The 17,764-nt window shown below is 44.4% G+C and overlaps 1 long non-coding RNA gene across 2 annotated transcripts; it reads right to left on the bottom strand.

Annotated features, from left to right (window-relative positions):
- Positions 1–5,769: 5,769 nt before the first annotated feature.
- LOC107319559 lies at positions 5,770–16,818 on the bottom strand. 2 transcript variants are annotated; one of them, XR_004308834.1, is made up of 3 exons: positions 16,486–16,818; positions 9,296–14,026; positions 5,770–5,959 (listed from the first exon to the last, which is right to left on the bottom strand). It is a non-coding gene; the product is annotated as an uncharacterized LOC107319559 (long non-coding RNA). The 2 variants fall into 2 exon arrangements; XR_001557861.2 differs by having other exon boundaries at positions 5,770–14,026; positions 16,486–16,813.
- Between the last annotated feature and the right edge of the window lie 946 nt (positions 16,819–17,764).

Below are 17,764 nucleotides of genomic sequence, written 5' to 3'. Positions count from 1 at the left end.
TAACTTTGGATGACATTTGCAAAGCTGCCGTAGATACTAACTGCGAGAGTATTGCTTAGGGCTAGAGCAGAAAGGCTAAAGTAGAAGGTGGGCATTTTAAGGTTTCTTGTGAGGAGTTGTCTCTGTGTGCAACAGCGGAAACAGCTAAAGGAGGCATGATGATAGTGCTAAAACTGAAAGTTAACTGAAGGAGGATTAGGGCTCACCAAGGATAAGGAGACCCAATTAGAAGAGCTCTGATGAACTTGTAAGGCGTAGAAAAGACCAAGAAATACACTTGTATGACCAAGAGTTCAGTACTAAGAGTGCGTCTTTAATTAGTTTTTCAGAAGTGGATTTCTTGGGAAGTAAATAGTCTCTCTCTCTTCCACTTAGCTGTCTTTTCCTGCAAACTGATATGAACACAATATGGCTAAATCGTCTAGCTCTCCATCTAGCAGTTGATATGGCAGAGATGTAAATAGAGCACCTCTAGGTTGCTCTGTTAGAGAAAACCAGTCAATTAAATTGTTCTTACGCAAGACAGACTTGGAGTGTGACATTTTTCAGGTTAAGTGGGGTTAATGTTTCAATGAGAAGCACATTCCAGTGTGATTTCACAGATGAAACTGAATGATTCCTTAGGTGGAATCCTACTTGAATATCTAGAGTAGATGTATTGCATATATATTATATGCAAGAAATCAAAACAGCTGAGGATATATCAGCATTAAAGTATGACACTGAGGTAAAGCATTCTTGTTCTTGCTACATGCAATTCAGAATTAAGGGACTTCTGCTTTTCCTGAGAACTAGTATTTTTCCAGCCATATAAACTAAAAGTGGAAAGGAGAACACATCTCCCATCCAAGACAGACAGCAGGCTGATGGCACCAGTGAGAGGGAAGCTCTCCAGTTCAATCCATCCTACCCCTCTTAAGCTTCACTTGCATATCTCTCCATGCACTGTGCAGCACAGCATTGCTGTGTGTCTGCATGAGGGACCACAAGTGCCAGTCATGAAGCTCTGAGGAACATCAGCATGTGCTGATATTCACCTGGCAGCAGCAGAGGCAAGAGAGATGCCCCTCTACTTTGCATCTCCCAGGTGATGACTGGGTGGCTGATAGCTGTACAGTGGTGTCAAGTACAGATAGCAAGGCACCAGCTATTAATTTCTCACATCTTCCCCCCAATCTCTCCTCTACTCAAAACTTGCCAGCATGCTTCACCACTAGCAGGCTGAAAGCATTCCATATCCTACTGGCTTTATTCCAGCTGTCTTGATACAGCACAGCTTCTCCTATTTCTAATCATGCACTTCCTGGCATGATTCTCATTGGAAATCTCCAGTTCTGATACTGTTCAATGACCTTTCCTTTATTATTTCCCCACGGTGCTCTTCAGTCCCTGATAAAGTCTAAAATTGGGATTTGCCTTCCTGGAAAGCCAGACACTCAGGGTGAATGACTCACAAGCCTTGGCATGTGGCTCCAACAGCCTGGGACACAAAGGCAGCACCTTCCCCCACACTCAGTGGAGCTAACAGTAGGAAGTATTATTTTGCAGGGCTGCGCTCAGTGATTTCCTAGAAAAGCAACAAAAATGCCACATGTGTTTGTGTTTCCATGTGAATTCAGCACAAGGAAATCCAAACAGGCCACATGCAGTTTAGAAATTGTAGGTGTTAGGAGCCTCATGCCTGCATAATGTCTTGCCTTTGGTATGCGGTAAACATTCCACATCTTTAGGGGAAACTCCCACATTGCCAGGGGAGAAAGGATCTTGGGTTTTAAAAATCTGAACTTCGGTGCAAAGGCACAAGTGGACAATAAATTTTACATCTGCTGAGGGACCATCCAATTATTTTGATATCCACTTTCATGGAACAACCACGCAAGACTAATCACAGGCAAAAAAAATAAAATAAAGACAACAACAGTGTAAGAGCTCTGAAGAGAGAATGATGCCTTAGAGGTAAGGCAGGGACAGAGACCCACAAGATCCAGCCCTGCCAGCAATCACAGTGATCATGCTGCAAGAGTCAAGGGGGCCAGATTCTGGAGCTCTGAAGCCACCAGGGAAGTATCAGAGAATATCCAGCTATCCCAGAGGTTGGACAAACCAGGCACTTCAGATCAGAGAGAGAGAAATACCATCAAAACTTCCACTACAGCGCGACTGGTGAAAAATAGCTGGCATCCTTCAACACCCCTCTGAAGGAAGAGTCATATGGAGAAACAATGTTTGAAGGGGGGGAAAAAGAAGCCACAAATTCACTGATACTGATTTCAGGCTGACTCTTGTATATTAATTATGGGGGGAAAGTATGCACTGACAGCTCAGTGCTGACTCCAAGCTGGTTATTAGAACAAAGCAGGTCAAGAGTGATCTTCAGAGGAAACAGCTTCTGATAGGGTCTGAGTGCTACGTTTCTTAGGTAACTGGACTCCAGCCAAACCATCTGGCTTTTCTGCATTTCATGCTAACAAAGAGTACTTCACAAACTCTGGAAGAAAATCCTGTATGAGAAAGGTAAGAACTGTGCTCAGAAACGTGTCATCAAGAAGATGTCTGATGTATTTTAGAAAGATTTGGAGTTAGAAGAAAGAAAGTAGGGGAAGAAAAAAGAGACTGAAAGAAACGCTCCTACCTGAGGGGAAAAAAACTAAAAACAGAAACAAAACCAAAAACAAGACAGCCTCTGCATTGTTGTCTGTGGCTTTGCATGATTTGATCCTATTGAGAAAACAAGCATCTTACCACTGAAGTAGAAATACTCTTTCTCCTGCTGCAGAGAAGAGCAGGATCACAGCTCCTGTCTTGGCTGAAGAGAGACAAGACAGCTTTGCTACTTTCTTTCCATCACAATGAATAGAGAGTAATTTAAACTCAAACATAGTGATGGTTTTCTCTAATATAACTGTGACCAAGCAGAATTACCCCAGCTCATGTTGCAGCCTGCTTAGATGTTGGGCAAAAAACACAAGACCTGGAAGGTCACCTTCTTCTACTTAAGGCACTGTGTTTAATCTCTAAAGCAAAACTAGTCTTATATGTATGTCCATCTTGTTGTGCAGGAACATGATGTTGTTCATTGCACCTGCTTGTAGCATGGTTGGCACACACCAGAGTTGATTGAGTCTGCCATGACAAACCACAGAATATTTGGCAGCAAAAAAAAGATAATCAGGATTTTCAGCAGATGCTTCTAATCTGTTCTTCACAGCAGGTGGGAGCTTAGTGATTAATTCCTTGAGTTCAGGTGGGTGTCAGAAGGGTTTTCTCCTTTCTCAGTTCAGCCAAGTGCTCTGTCACTGCATGCACAGCTGTCCTGGAAGGGTTCTGGGGGTCTCCAGTCAGTACTGGGGGTACTGGGAATCTCTAGTCAGTACTGGGATGACCTCAGTAGTACTGAGTGCTCAGGAAGCTCAAGGTGGTACTGGGGGGTCACTGGCAGTGTTCTGTGGGCATAGGAACAAACAACACTGGACACAGCAGAGACTGACCTTTGGTGGCTTGTAGCTCTCCTGTGATACCTCATTTATTTGTCAAAGCTTATATGAGTTCATCTGGGTTTCTACTGGCATTGAATAGCAGATGTTCTCTGCATGGGAGCATCCCTGGCTGGTTGGAGTCTCCATGCTGATTCCTGTGCTGGTGGAAGGGCCTGCTCCCAAAATCCAAGTGCCTGCAGCTCAGGGGTTGGTAGGACAAGATTTAGGACTTCTCCATGGAAGTCATAGGATTTGCTCTGCACAACAGGAACTTCTTGAATCCTCCATTTTTATTTAACGAATCCTCAGGAATACTTCAGAGTATTTATAAAATCTGTGTTTAAGTGAAGGGTATAAATAGATTTTTGGGTTTTATTTAAAGTGAAGACAGGAGGAAGTAGCCATAATTTCTTGTTTTTTGTTTTTTGTTTTTTTTTGGGGGGGGGGTGAGGGGGGGAAGATTTGAGATTGTATCCAGGTTCAGGTAAAAAGGAGAATGAAGCTTACTACCAAAATTTTCCACAGAAAGAAGATGCTTTTGCCAGTCATCTCTAGTCACCACATCCATTTCTTGTGTTTCCCCTTCAAAACTGTCATATATCAAGCAAGCTTATGTTCCCAGCCAGCTAGTTAAGGCTGCGGAGGCCTGGATTTAAAGGAAAAAAAGCATGCTAATGGTTGCAAGCAATGAAACCCCAATGGAACAGAACCTGGAAAATTCAACATTGCCCTGGCCAAGAGCTTTCCCCCCGTGTAACATTTTTGGAACAGACGAGACAGTAAACAGCATACCATACTGATGTGCACCATATGACAGAAACCTGCAAGGAGAAAGCTCCCTCAGCCTGCAGGAACACAGATGTGGGCACAGCACAGAGGAGTGGGGAGGGCAGACCCACAAGTTTGGTTCTGAGAAATTCACTCATTGCCTGCTTTGCAGAGAGGAGATGCAGGTCTGGGAGTGGAAAAGGACAAGCCATCTGTCCTCACAGTGAGGACAACAATTTGGCTCCACCTTCAACTTCTCTCTTTCACAGCCCAATAGTTCAGCCTGAAACCACTGGCAAGAAGTTGCATGAGTGACCAGGACTAGGACAGCATGGCACAGGCTCCACATCATTTGTCTGGACATCAAGACATAAGGAAAGGCTGAGGTCCCTTGGTTTGTTCAGCCTGCAGTTCCTCATAGTAGCCTAGAGCCACTTTTCAAGGTAACAGAGGGGCATCTGTTGAGCTCTGCTCTCTGATGACAGCAATAGGATCTAAGGGAACAGCACGGAGCTAAATGATCCTTGTGTGTCCCTTCCAGTGCAGAATACTCTGCCATTCTGTGATTACCAGCTGGACAGCAGGGTCACCATGACATGCTCAGGGAGGCTTGCTGTGCTTCAGTCTGTTGTGTGTTTCATTCTACTTCAAAAACAAGGACTGTGTGGCTCCCCATGGAGAATTCTGCAACCTGCTTGAAGGATTTTGGATCTTGCAGGTCTTTTGGGCATGTGGTGGTGGAAGTGAGGGTTGCTCAGATAGGTGCTGTCTAGCAGATAGCTGTTCACGCTCTCAGTCAGACAGTGCAGGTCCCCAGGCAAGTACATCTGCTTTGAACACAGCCAGCTCCAGAACTGCCTTCCTCAGACCAGGGATTTGTGAATGGTGTATGGAAATCAGCACCAACTTATGCCAATCTGCCTGCAGAATTAACCTCATCATCTGTGACAAGCTGAACTCTAGAGCTCAGCTATGCTTTCAGGAAAATAACAGAAGGATATGGCTTTTTGCACTTATCTTGCAGGTTCCATGTGGTGATTATAAATCCAGTTGGCTGGACTTTTATCTGCCAGCTGGTTTTCTGGAGGTGAATGGGAGGGTTCTTGCAGGGAATGTCATCTGGGAGCAGAGATTTAGCTCCAGAGCAGCAAGCAACTATTTAAGCTGTTCTGTCTACAGGCTTGGAGTGGTTTCAGCCAATCCCCCAGACCAGCAGGAAGTGCCAGAATCCACCCCAGTGGAGAAGGCAAACACTGGAGAAAAGCAGTCCCAAGAGCTGAGTTAGTAGGACTTCATGACTGGTATTTGAGCAGGGCAGGAAATGTTACTGTCTGACCAGAATGTGGTATTTTGCAGTGTTTTCCTGTCCAAGATCACTGCAAGAAGTCTTACTAAGAGTTTTTGGCAAACCAAGTTTAAAAAAAAAATTTAAAAAAAGATCTTATTTTAAGTATTCAGTCTTCAAGGGTGTCTGCCAGTTCTCCCTCCCCCCTCTAGTTTGCTTTTAAATTTAAAGGACAGAAGAGCCATTTTAAATTGATTTTTATTTATTTATTTATTTTTAAATGTTAAATAACACAAGGATAGACCAACCAGTCCTGCCTGCCATAGGCATCCATCTATTGAGCTGCCCACCTGCTTCCATAGTGGGGTCTGATCACAGTCATTGTCACTTCTGCGTACCTGGCTTTTGGCAGTCGGTCCTTCTGTCAGTCCTGGTCAGAAAGAGAATAATTGTTTAGAGAACCACTCAAATGATAAACATGCAGAAACCATAGGATTTCTGCTAAAAAGTCTGACAGGTAAGATCTATGAGGCAGCTGAAAAACAACCCATAGCTGCACATGGTGGCTTTGTCTGTGCACCCAAATCTAGAACCCCCAGAGACACTTATATACATGGGCTGCTCTGAAACTAATGCCTCCTATTTTATGATCTTGACCCATGACATCAGAGATGGAGGTTGGTGGTATGGCAGCAGAGGCTGAACCTTCCTGCCTATATTCTGTTACGTTTTGTTGTCATATAACAAGTGGAAGCAGGTGATCAGTCTGACAGAATGACATCTGGGGAGGAGGGAGACCTGCAGAGCCAGGCCCCACATCCCAGTGTGCACGAGGCACCACGACTTCATTGCTGCAGGGGAAGAGCACCCACTTCTGCAGGAAACACAGAGCAAACAGCAGGCATTGCACAGAGGGACTGGCAGGAGAGGTCAAGATAAACTGGGGCTGCAAATCCAGTGGTCAGAGTAAGGTGGAGTAGGGGAAAGATACTTAGATAAGACGTGGGGAGAGCAGAAGGCTTAGGAAAAAAGCCAGATCCGATGAGTTAATGAAAAGAAATGCACTTTTAAGAGAGACACAACCATGTCTTCTTAAGGAAATATATGTATATTTAAATTTCAATATGCAGAAATAATGTGCTAACATGAACTGGTAGCTTTCCTTTGTGTAATGTCAGCCAGACTGACAGACAACAGTGGACAGATAACCCAGAAGCATGAGGACACTCTCAGCACACTACTGATGTTTGTGCTTTTTTCCATTCAAGCCCCAGGGCTGGGGGAGTCTCACTGTAGCAGTTTCTCTATAATGGAAACAAATTTCTCTCTTCATCACATCCACAGAGACAAAACTTAAACGTATTCATCCCAAAGATTAGTCACAGTAAGAAAAAAATAAATTCCAAGCTGGTGAGTGTTGAGGGCCCCAGACTGAAGGCTGCCAGCTCCCTGCGAGCTACAGCAGATGAAACAGAAATTAGGAAGACAAGAGCTTTTGACCCAGAAATTAATTTTACTTTTTCATGCTTACAGTTCTGAGCTTGCAGAGAGAAATATAACAGTGAGATGTTCATTCATGCCCCAGCCCTGCTCCAGCAGATCTGCAAGCAGGTTAATATCAGTGCAAGGGGAAGCAGGGTGAGTGCTGCAAAGCCTACAGAAATACACTATGGCCAATCTCTGTCAAGCTCCAAAGAATGATTCCGGACTGGGGCTCCTGACATCTCCACAAGCCCTGCCGTCAGAGCAGCCTTTTCCTCTCCATTCACTTCAACAACACCGCTCTCACCCCTGGGAAAAGGAAAGAAAGAGCAGAAAGATCAAAGCTCTGCACGTCTGCAGTATTTTATTTGTTCCTTTCATCTGTTATACACCAGTGAATCACTGGGAAATAAGCCCCCTCCTGAGAACTGCTACCTTTTTGTGGCTGGCTTCAGCTAACGAGCATCCTTTATCAGTTATTCGCTCAGTCTGAATGAGTTTCAGCTCCTCATTCACAAACCAGCTCCTGCTCCTTGAATCAAAGGGCAAGGAAGGGGAGGGAAGGAGGAGGATCGTGCTGTTCTTCTGTCATACCTTTTACACTCTGCTCAGTGGAGAGACTTACATGCAGTCCATTATGCGTTTGGAGGGGACTTCTTTCCTGAGGGATATTTTGCTCATCCACAGAATGGTCCCTGCAGCCACCACAAGCTCCCACCAAAAAGGTAGGAACCAAGCAGGTAGCAAAGAAGGATTTTTAAACCAGGACTCTTCTGAGGTCTCCCTTCCCTAAAGCTTCATTACTATCACTGAGTAATTTCAAGGACCACCTTCAGAGATCATGTGGTACCACTGCCCTTTTGCTCACCATTCCTCCCACCTCCACCCCTGACCTCCAGCTTGGGGTTCTTCCAAGCTCTGGATACAGAAGTACCTTTTCTTTCCTCTACTATCTGCATGGCATTCAGAGGGTGGAGGACAGCTACAAAGCCATCTCAGGTGGCCCATTCTGCCATAAATATTTCCTGAAGGTGGTGCTTCTGAATTGCTCAGCAAGCACAGCAAGCCATCTACCCCTCGCTGCTTCATGAAACTGTGTAAAAGCCTTTTGAAATCAAGATCTGCTGCTGTCACCGTCATTGTGAACCCACATTCAGCTTTACAGAATAGCAGCAACACCGCAAGTCCTCATGCCCCTTCTTTTCCACAAAGAATCTGAGCCACAATGTAATCCAGAATATGTGTTTTAAAATCTCCTCCAACCTACAATGCATCAGCCACAGCCTCATCACAGAATAGCTGGCTGGCCTGAGCATCAGAGTGGATTATTGTCCCGAGGGTGCAAATTCAGAGATGAGGCTGCTGCGCGTCATTAAACAAACAGATGGAGAGACAGCCCCGGAGGCTCAGATGTAGCCTGATGCTTGCTGGCTCTGTGAAAGCTTGTTACAAGAGCAGGAATAGCTGCAGAGTGAAAGGAAAAAAAGTGGTCATGGGCTGTAGTCTCAGAGACTCAAGCTAATTGATGATGGAGAACAGAGGCAAGAAGAGGACAGTCCTTAAAACTAGCCCAACAGGAATGAGCATGCTGCAGGGCTTTGCAAATACAGAGCGAAGCCAAACTGCCCTGGATGGCCTCACAGGGCCTGACGTAAAATAAGAGCACCTCTCAAGAGGCAGCAGCAACCATGCAATTCATCCACTTCAGCTTATCATATCAGGCTGAGCCAGGAGTCCTCTCTGAGCACATGCTGTGCACACCTGCCTGGAAAGTTGTCCAGGATACCCTTATGGTGTGGCTGCTGCAAGCTTTCTCCTCAACCTCTGACATGAATTCTGATGGGAAGCTGCTCCAGCCATTCCTGATGGACATGAGCTGCCACAACACACTGCTGTTTGTCATGCTCCTTCTCCTTTTCACCATATTCTCATTTGACAGCAAGGGCTCAACACCAAAATGGTTCTGCATCTCATATATTTCTCTTCCTCTTGATAAAGCTCTGTTCTGTCCCGCTTTGAGCTCAGCCTGAAGGCAGCATCATGTCAGGGTGGGAGGAGAGGTTCCTTCGTGATCTGAGCTGAGAACTCTCATGAATAAACTCTGAGAAATCACTGCTTAAAAATATACTGCAATTTTTAGAAACAAAAGGACAGTCGAGTGCTCTAGAAGTTTCCAGATAGGGATGTTGCAGCCCATAACTTGCCAGAGAGACTTTTTTTTTTCCCCCAGTTTTAAATGGGAAGCATCTTATTCACCTCAGGGAGAATGATCTCATCCACCTACCTGCTTCTGGGCAGCTTTCGTCATGGTTAGAAACCAAGTGATGTCTCTGGGATGGCAATGAATTTCTCACAGAGCTGTTCTGGCTCAATTCATGCTAAGCTGGTATTAATATCACTTCCTTTATCTTCATTTCTGAAAAAGGCTTCAAGCATTAATGGCTTCAGTAATGACTCAGGGGTTTAAATTCCTAAACCTTTTGAGAACAGGAAATTAAAGCCAACATGAACAATACCCACAGATTAAATATATTTAGCTGCTGTGATTCTTGCTGAGAAACTCAGAACTGTTTAGTGGTGCTTTTCATGTGGCTGTTCCATGTGGAAACGATGGCAGTCTGCATTTGAAGTCAAACCAGAAAATTAAAGAGGGTGGGGACACAGGAAGACATTTTACTGTTTTCCTTGTGCTTTCTGCTCTTCAGCAAGGCTCCTCCAGGCAGGAGCTTCACACTCAATCCTTCAGCATCAGAAAAACAACTAAAGGAACAGCCCTTCATTAAATGGTAGGGCACAGGTCATGAGGAAGGGAAACCACACTTTTGTGAGCATGTTCTTTCCTTCCAGAAGGGAGACTGGATATGTTTGTGGAAGTAGATCACGTCTGCTCTGAGTAAGCATCAGCGGACAGAAGCTGTTCTCCATCACACATCATTACAATAGTTTCTCCCAGTCAGATAAACAGGAAAAGCAGGCAGCTCCCAGCATCTTCCTCCTCTTTTTGTGCTGAGGCATCCTTTTCTGCATTTCATCCATGACTCTCTTGAGTCAGGAATCAAAACTGTCTCTTGGGGCTGCAGTTCAACACCCTGACTGATAGGTTTCTTCTCTCTCTCAGGGCTGCCCAGGGTCTCAGCTCTTTGTTTTTCCCACTTCATTAGCTAAACAAACAATCACACCCCGTAAAATACCAGCCAGCTGGTCCATCTGGGAGACACAAACACATACAAGGGATCTTGGAGACAATTTTAGAAACAGGTTGTGCCTTTGCCAAATGCAACCTCTTGCATCTGCTAAGCATGCAGCTTGAGCTCTTGAACTATCATTGAGATGTAAAGACTGCCCAGAGAGGTTGTAGAGATATACAAAAACCTGCCTCGTCACTTTCCTGCAAAACCTACTCTAGGGAACTGGCTTTAGCAGAGGATTTGATCTCCAGAGGTCCCTTCCAGCTCCTGTGATTCTGTGATTCTGTAGGCTATGGCTCCAGAACCTTCTAGCAACCTGGACAGAAGAATGCAAGGAGTGGAGCCCACATAGGGCTCACTCGAGGATGAGAAGAACTTTTATTCTTTTTGCTCACTTTGCACCAAATTCTCTAAAAGAACATAAAACTGTCTCTAAGAACTTCTGGCATAGGGCAACTAAGTTGTTCAAATGAGCAAAATTTGTCATCTAACACAGCCTGCAAGAACTTCCCAGATGCAGAAGAGAATGTTCTGCAAAACAAAAAGACCCTTGTGAAGCCCAGACACACAGGGCTCTCCAACTCTCATATCAGCTTGAGCCAACATTTGTGGTTAAAGAGAGCTGCCTCTACCACTCACAGAAATCCCCAGGAAACTTTTATCAGTTTCTGTTGGGTTTCAATCATATCTCTGAGGTTAAAAGCAAATAGTTTATCTAGACCAAGCACATGTTTGTTCTAATGTATGTATGTGCCAGAACAGACGTCACAGAAACACTCCATGCCAGATGCCACTGCCAGAACATCCCCCAGCTCCATGCAGCCCAAGGCACTGTGGTCACATCACGTCCACACAGCTCCCACTCATCTGGGACCTCTGAAGTATGACTCAGAGCAGTGCCACCATCATGACTTATAAGTAGGACGAGCAACTTTTTGAAGAGAACCAGATTTTCTGTAAGCAGAATAAATAATTGAAATGCTGAAGCAGCTAGCACTAGTGCTTTCCTGTGGCCTAGTCCTACTTTAGGAGTCTTAGGGAGAAACATGACAGAAGCTGTAAAATTAGACTTTCTATTCAAGATTTCCTTTGAGCTCAAATCTCCTAATCAGAATCAGTGAACAGTTTGATTTGTCCCACTTTGCTTACAGAGTCCAAGAAAGCTATTCAAGATTTGCTTCACATAACTTCAGGTCTCAAGTCACAATATCTCTGTGGAAGAAAATACTCAGAACGATCCTGAGAGACTGCTTCACTCTTTTTCTCCCAAAGAAACAGCCTTCCCTGCTGCCTCCCATATCATTAGCCAAGCAGGCGTGCCATCTTGCCATTGGCTTTAGGAAACACTGTTCATTTTCAGGAGAAATGTGGAAAAGCTATGCCACAGTGGGGGCCTTGTGTGTTCCTTCCTATCAAAGAGCAGCCACCAAAAAGATGAGTATTTTGCAGAGAAATTCCTCGCTGACCCAGGAGAGAACAAAGGATTGTCGGTCGTGGGTATTTGCAGGTTGTGGCTCCAGAAACTTGCAGCCTTCCTCGGCTGCCAGTGTAACATGACCTTTATGAAAAGTCAGGGGTCAGGCTGGCTAAATCAACAGGAAAAAAAGCGCCCATTTTGTTCTTGATGTAGCAGTTGTGACAGAGATTTGGCATCCATTTATCTCCAACCCAGAGCTCTAGGTCAAACAGAGACTGGTTCCAGCCCTGATTTCCACTCATCTTTTAACCATCACACATAGCAGTCTTCCCATGGTGACAATGCGCTTTCTAAGGAGTCGTCCAGCATTCTCTGTGCATGTTTACATTCACCCTGCTGGACACATGCATGTATGTGGCACACACCAGAGATTTTGCAGAGTGGACTGCAAGAGCTTTGGTCTGTATGTGAGCAGCAGCCAACTTGTTGCGTGCACGCACTGTGATTTGATTCAGACAGGAGCCAGACTCATCCTTCCAACTTTGCTCTGGCTTTAATTCTTGGCATAATTTCACGGCTTCTGTCAAGTCCCCGAAGAATTAACTTTAGGGAAGCCAGTGAAATCACCAGATCACATTTCAGCCTGCTCTACTGATAGTCTTTTGCTGTCCTGCACCTGCAGCAGTGTACCAGCATTTTGAAGGAAGAGCCATTTGATGCAATTCTACCTGTCAAAACACAACGGTGTGATGGAAGCACGTGCTTTGCTCCAAGACGAGTTGATGGGGCTAGAGGCAGAGAGCAGTTGGGGTCCAGTCCAGAGTCACAGCCCGCTTCCTCCTTGTGCCAAGTACAGTCAATAAGAGAGAAAGCAGAATCTGAATCAATATCCTGCTCGAAGGACAGGATTAGCTCTAATGGAACAAGATTATAACCCAGGGAAATTCATAGTGAAGTACTTTCCCATACCAAGGAAGCTTACTTGCTGATGTCACATACTGTTGCTGGCAGAACTGGGACTCAAAAAGTGACTAATGGCCAAACTTGCCTTAACCACAAGGCATTTCTTGGCTCTTGAACATTAGAGTGAGTAGTTTGTATTTTATCTGAGTTAGAAGTGAGCTGGGAGTATGGAGAATTTGCACTCCACATTGAAATTGTATTTTGAAAGCCATAGCTTCTTATCCATGAGGAGAGAAGAAGAAACCAGAAGCATATACCTGTTTGTCAAGTTAAGGTAAAACAAATAGTTGCAGAACTTTTTTCTGCTACCTTATGGTTTCATGATTTCCTTGACTTTTCCAGAATGAAAGACATTTTTCTGAGAATCCTCATGTTTTCATAGATCCTTATTGAAACTCTTTAGGTGCTTAATTGCCAAACCCACCCTGTGGCTAGTGTTCCCATACCACTGGCTCAAGAATCTGAGAATGGGAGACTGATAGCTGAAGAGGTTTTGACCTGGTATGTCAAGAAGATCTTGCAAAGCCTTGCTGTTCCATTTGTTATTCGTGTAACAAAAACAGTTCCTAGAGATCATAAACTCTGGTCCTGGCTTTGCATTATAGCACGGTCTATTGCTCTGAGTGTGCCAAAGGGAGGAGCTCAGAGCAAAAGGAAGAAGACAATTTATCCAGTTGACAGACCTGTCTGGCTCGCCTAATCCACTCCAGTCCAGTAAACCTTCACTCTAAACAGAATCAGTTTTAGTTCTTTACCAGGTCATTTCAACTCATTGGCAGCTCAGTAATTTATTTGGTGTTAACAACTGGGAATAAAATCATAGAACCACTGAGGTCAGAAGGGTGCTCTGCTGATTGTCTGGTCTAAACACTGCTCAGGGCAGAATTGCTCAGGATCATATCTGGTAGCGTTTTTAATATTTTCAAGAGCAGAGACCCCACAGTTTCTCTGAGCAGCCTATTCTGGTGTTTGACCATTCTACAAATAAGGGGTTTTCTATTTTGAAATGGAATTCCCTGTGTTTTATTTTGTGCCCGTTGATAAGCTCTCCACTAACTCCAGCCTTCCCTACTCCAGACTAAATAACTCCAGCTCTCTCAGCCTCTTCTCATAAACTAAATGATCTGATCTCTTCATGCTCCTCTCGATCCTTCATTTGGCACATTTCAGTGTGTCCATGTCCCTCCTGTCCTTGGAGCTCAGCTGCATCTTACCAGAGCTGCTGGCAACAGTTCCTCTGATGCTGAGGATGTGCCACAAAGGCAGACTGCTGGATGCTGTTCAACTTGGTGTCCACCAAGATCCTGAGGTCTTTCAACTTCCAGCTGCCTTCCCACTGGGGGTTCCCCATCCTGTAGTAGTGCCTGGGTTTGGTAGCATGGCCCTCCAGTGAATCAACTGCTACTTCCAGCTCTGCACTGCCTGGGTTTTGTATAGAGGAATTCATCTGAAAGATAGTGATTAATTTTTAAGTACTCACACAGAGAGAATTTTACAATTTATTTTTGTTGTTTTCAGCAGCAGCCTGTTCTTACACCATCTCACAAAGCTGTGCCTGAAGCCCAGGGATGTGCACGCACCAACTTCACCTGTGCATGAGTAGCTCTTAGCCCAAAGATCTAATATCCAACATTCATGCTGGAAAAGGGAGAATTCTACAGAGTGACAATGTCACGCATCCTATCCAGTAATTCTTTCCTTCTTTATTTGTCTGGTAAACTAAAATTATAGAATTAAAACTTAGCAGCTGCGAGTGAGAGAGGCCAATATCCTCTGCGGATGACTCATTCCTCTTGTGGGTTTTTTTCGGGGATATGTTCCTGAGGAAATGAAAACATGTCAGCATCTTTTTTTTCCTCTCATTTTCTTACACCACGCACTGTTCGGTGTCAGGCTGTGTGCTACCTGATCTTCCATACCACAGAGGCAACAGATTGTGACATAACTGGTGTCATGCCATGCCAGCTGCTGTCTCTAGTGCACTGTGTATGACCAAGGAGAATGAAAATACCCACAAAATGGACAGAGACCAAAATAAGTATGAGAAATGGAAGAGTGGCCGTGTGCCATTACAACAAAGTGATGACAGCCAAGTGATGGCTGATTTTCAGTGGAAGAGCACTGAAAACACCATGTATTACATGGCCTTGCAAGAGCATAAGAAACCAAACTGAGGAAGTCAAGTGGTGTTGGTTCCAATCACTTCATAACTTGTGGTGCCCTGCTTTCAGATGGCACAGTATGCACTGAGAGCATGCAGCTGGTAGGAGTAGCAAAGTCTTTACTCCTCCAAGCCTCCCTGAGGTGAGGATGAAGAGCACAGCCAGGGTCTGGGGCCACTGGAGCAGTATGTCAAAAGGAGCAGAACAGTACAGTGGCAAACTCCATGAAATGATGTGAATTCTTCTGGCCAGCTAAGCTGAAGAATTAAAGAAGCAGGTTTTATCTGCAGTAAGCTGACAGCTCAGTACCCAGGAGTCCCAGTCCTCTCCCTTCATAACTCGGCTATGCTGGGACTGCAGAGCTCTGGCCTCTTAGAAGGAGTTGTTTTGCCCTAGTGATTTTCCTGCCCTCTGGTGTAGTGAACTCTACATCGAGTCTGTACTACTGGGTGCTTGGCTTCCTGGGCTTAGTGTGCTGGACATGAAAGGGGCTGACGCGTGCTGTGATTTTCTGATGATCTGTGGTTTTCAATGCTTTTGAGACTTCTGCTCAAAAGTGCTCTGCTTTGATTTCCATTTAATTTCCTCAAAATTGTCACTGGAGCTGTTGATATCTCTGACATGTCAAACACATCCTTTTCACTGCTCTTTCTCCTCTACTGCATTGTACATGTAGAGATATATCAAAGAAAAAGGCTTTAGCTCAGCACTTTGCTTTCCTCCTCCACATTTATTTGAGCACTCATTCCATTTTTTTAAATTTAATTTTTAAAAAAATCACATACCATAGTGCATCTAATTGAACATATAATTGTTACATCTAGAGTTTCCTCAGAGAATTATATGATCTCAGCCTGTCTTCCTTCGGCAGCATATAATCATGCAATCTATTTCTTTGCTGCTCTTTCTTTCTTTTTTTTCCTCCCCAACACTTGTAGTAAGTCTTCCATCTTGTCTAGACATTTTTGACATACACTGCCTGATCTCCAGCAGCTGCAGCAGCATCAACAGGTGTATAAACAGGTCCAGCACCTCAGCAGCACACAAGTCCTATTTGCACTATGCCAGCACTGGGCATAGACCGCATCTGTTCCTGCCCCTTTCAGCCACATCTTTCACCTCAATGGAGGGCATTTTAATTTTTTTTAATACTGGGACTCTCTCTTAATGGAAAAATTCCCACAGTGACCAAAATTGGCTGTGATTGATGATCACTGGCTTGGGATGCTACAGTAATTGCTGTTAGTAGGTAGGTATGATCAGAATTTTTCCATTGCAGTAGGACTGAATAGGAAAAATAAGGCTGCCACCTTTTTTTTCTGCTTTTTTTAAGGGGGGGGGGAAAAAAAGATGGTATTTCCATCCAAAACCTCTTTGTAAATGGAAACATGGCTGTGATATTTCTCGGAAACTGTGGCTTGCCTGCTCTGCCTTTCCATTGCCTCTCTTACCAGCCTGCATCCTCCATTATTACAGCACAGCTGGAGCTCTGTAAACCACAGCCTGCCCAGTTTGGGAAGAACTGAGACAATAGAGCATCACATTGGATGACCAAGCATTCTCCCCAAATTCCAACCCAAGCCTTAATCATACCAGTCCTTCAGCTAACAGAGACAGAGGTTAAGTATTGCCTGAATCTGGCAGGAATCTTGTTTCCCAGTTTGTGCACATTTGTACCAATGCAGAGAAAGGAGAATGAAAAATTATTTGCAGTCACGCATTTAAGAAGCATAAACAAGATTACCTTGGTGTAAGTTCACATCCCTTCAGCTCTAGCTTTTTGCCAGCTATCCAGCAAATACGTTCCCAGGCAGGAATGTTTGCTGAGACAATTTATTTACTTGTCGATGAAAATCAACGTTATATTGCAGCAGAATAATGTAACCTTGATACACATTGCATTTGCAGCCCTTGTGAAGAAACAAATTGCTTCTCCATGACAATCCATGAGAAACTAAAGTTGTAGAGATCAGCAGGCTGTGCTTCTATGTCTGTCACAGTCCTCTCTGAAGCCCAATGCAGAGTACATCAGACTGTCCTGGGTGCCAGGAGACCTAGCTGCTTGACCCTGACACTGACTCATTTGTCAACTGGTAAGTCATTGGAAATGACTCATTTTATCCCCCTGCAGATGCTGCGAGTCAGTAGAGAAGCTTCCTATGACCCATAGCTGAAACTGGCAACAAATACTGTGTCAGTACTCCTGGTGAGCCCAACACTTCTAATACTTCATGGAGTTAAGCAGGGGCTATTCTGCAATGGGAGCTGATAGAAACTTATCAAAGCAGGACCCCAAAACTACAGTGGCTCAAAGCAACACATGGATGAGGCGAGAAGCCAGACCAGATGAACAAAGGAAAAAATCAGTATGGTTTATCACCATTTGCTTCACGTCCATTGCTATCTACAAACAACAACTACCACTACCAGCCCATTGACAGTAGCCAAGTCTATGGGCAGCAGGGCCCTGAGCCACTACTATACCATTTGAAAATGCTCTATTTTCCCAATAGTATTCTCTGTTACTTCCTTATCTGGCAGCTCTGATCTTCTGGATCATTAATGAGAAACTAACAAAGAGTGTCAGGCTAATAGAGAAGCAGTAATTAAGATTAATCTTACCCCAGAGAGGATAACAAGCCTTTTTGGAGACTTAGTGCACCACAATAGCATTTGGAGGGTCAAAAATAGGGCAATAAATGTTAATTAATAGCAAACTTTTCTTTTGCTCTTAATTATGAGTGGTACCTAGGGATTTCAAATAAGCCTCTCATTCCATTCTAGCTACTACTTTTCTGAACCAGGACCTGTAAGCCATATAAAAATATGATGGCACATGTGAGCACAGGTCTCTCAAAGGTGAACCAACAGAGCCAGACAGACTAGGACTGCTGAGGCTTTATTCCCTGTTAGCAAATACAAGTCTTCTTTTCTGAAGCTGAGTTAGATGAGCTTCTGTATACACCTGGAGTGAGGGAAGACCTTAATGAGTGACTCCTGCACCTTGGGCCAGACCAGGTTCC

This window comes from Coturnix japonica, chromosome 12, assembly GCF_001577835.2.
Source record: "Coturnix japonica isolate 7356 chromosome 12, Coturnix japonica 2.1, whole genome shotgun sequence".
Lineage (NCBI taxonomy): Eukaryota > Metazoa > Chordata > Aves > Galliformes > Phasianidae > Coturnix > Coturnix japonica.
The sequence above is the reverse complement of the archived record's forward strand: the minus strand, read 5'-3'. Positions and strand labels throughout refer to the sequence as shown.